This window comes from Nansenia antarctica (genome assembly GCF_963989245.1).
Source record: "Nansenia antarctica genome assembly, chromosome: 4".
NCBI classification, from domain to species: Eukaryota; Metazoa; Chordata; class Actinopteri; order Argentiniformes; family Microstomatidae; genus Nansenia; species Nansenia antarctica.
In genome coordinates this window covers 57895900-57898399 of record NC_137689.1, presented here as the reverse complement: position 1 = coordinate 57898399, position 2500 = coordinate 57895900, and positions in this window count along the sequence as shown.

The following is a 2500-nucleotide window of genomic DNA, read 5'->3' as shown; positions in this document are numbered from 1 at the left end:
CTGCTTGATAAACAAATGTCTGTTAGAGAGCAGGATCCCATCAGCAGCTCATACCTCTCCTTAGTCCAGCTCCTTAGATCTTGGTACAGATCCCAGATCATCTGCTAAAACTCCCTCAAGCCTAACCTTCACCTTTCAAAAGTAAAAATAACAACACTGACCTTATATTTTAGCAGCCTCTTAGGGCAGCTTCATTGTCTAACTCCTCTTGGCTCCTACCACAACTCACTAGCCAGAGTTACAAGGTCCTCTAGTGGTGAATCTGGGGTAGTGCTGCTTATTCACAGCACACACACACCCCTCCAGCAATGTCCCCTCTGATATCACAGAGAGCAGATTCTCTCCCAGTCTCGTCAAGACAGCACTCTATTAAAGGAAACAAGTCTAAGAGAGAATATAAATATTGTCATAGGTTTACAGATTTCATCTGAGCTAAGCCTGCTGTGTTATGAATGGACAAGTGAGTCAGGTTATACAAGCAGGAAGGAGAGAGAAGGAGAGAGAAGGAGAGAGAAGGAAAGAAAGCGAGGAAGAGAGAGTGAGAGAGAGAGAAAGAAAGAATCTAGAGCTAGACAGAGATGTGTTCACTGTTTCCAATGTAACCATTCAGTAATACTAATGAAAACACGAAGACAGGAGGCAGACTCCCTCTATCAGTGGATCAGAACACAAGTACACAGCCCAGATCCCAGGCAGGGCCCTAGGCCTGCAGCTCCTCTCCCATGGGAAACACTGCTGCGCTTCAACTTTAGATCTCCCTAAACAACACCATGTTGGCTCTATTCTCCTGATATGAATTCTACCGGACACAGTATGTGTGAGTGAATTCTACCGGACCGTACCGGTCGTAGCTCAGGTTCACCCAGTTCACAGTGCTTTACCCTCACTTTACCTTGCCTCGCTGCCCAGGTTGTCTTTCCAACCCCCAGCGAACGTTTATTTTCTCTCTCTGCTTTTGGTCGAGAGAAATTATGTGCTCTGGAAATCACGAGGACCTTTCTCTCTCCCTCTGCTAATACTCAGTGTGTGTGTGTTAATACTCAACCTCAAAAATAGACATGTGTTTCCAATTGTTGTTTATCCAGAGTTGGCATTGAGCAACCCCAGCTAACAATGCTCTCTTTTAAAAAAGGGATAACTGATTTCACACAAATACACGCACGCACGCACGCACACACACACACACACACACACATCTCCCCCGGGACAAGTATATCTGTATTGTTGTTGTGTTAGGGGTACTGTACTCTCTACGCAGTGTGTGTGGGTGTGTGTATAGGCCCCATAGGGAACTAATTAGCATATAAGAGAGTGGCTTACGTATATCCCATGTTTATTTAACTGATTACAAATGCCTGCTCTTATACAGTATATCAGCAATATTTACTTATAAAATAACTTCTGGTGTATTCATCTGGTGTATTCATTGGCTTGTAGCTTTACTCCCATAAACACATCACACAACACTTCACTTTTTCTGAACAGAAATTATTTAATTTAGCCAAAATGTAATCCAGTGCTATGTCCCATACTAAGGTGCTAGCCTGGAAGTGCTGTTTAGTTTCACGTCTGAGGAGCAGCTTTGAACCAATCACTCCTAAACTAAATCAGTGGAAGGAGGCGACATGTTAGTTAGACTAATGAGGAGCAAAATACATCGGTGTCTTGTCTAGAGTAACACACACACACACACACACACACACACAGCCAGATGAGGAGCTAGAGTAACTAACTGTTACACATTTTCCTCCCAGTTGTCCTATCCATCCCTACCTCTGCAGCCAGCAGTTATGGCCAAAGAACACATCATGGATCTCTCTCTCTCTCTCACCACACACACACACACACACACACACACACACACACACACACAGGGGCTGACCCCCCCCCCCCCACCACATATGTATTCAGTGTCTGTTAGTCGTATAAACAGAGGTTACGAAACCTGAGGATGAGAAACATCTGCAAGTTTTTCTTTTCAGTTTTAATGTCTTTAACAATCATAAATAGTCCAAAGTTAACAACATGGTTACTGGAGGATTATCTGAATCTGGAGGGGACAGCCACAGCATGGAAATACAGCAGATCTGTCCCCCAGACAGAGATACATATACATTAAGATAAATGGGCAATAAAGAAATAGAGGAGCGATCGGGTTCCGCTGACTCATTTACATTACATTTTTGGCATTTAGCAGACGCCTTATTCCAAAGCGACTTACAATCAATATGACTAAGCAAATGAATCATCAATCCACCAGTCGTAGCAGGAAGAGTAATCGAGATCAGGCCCGGGGCCATTGGCAGTCTCCGTGATAGATGGAAATTTAATTTAATTTTAATTTTTTATATAGACACTGGAGAAACAGAGAAACAGTACAAGGGGGGCAGTAGAAGTATTAGGGGACACAGTAAAGGGGAAAAGCGGGTGTCTCGCCCCTTATTCTCTGATGTGTTGCTGACAACCGCAACCTTAGCCAACGGAAGACAGCTGAAGTGTT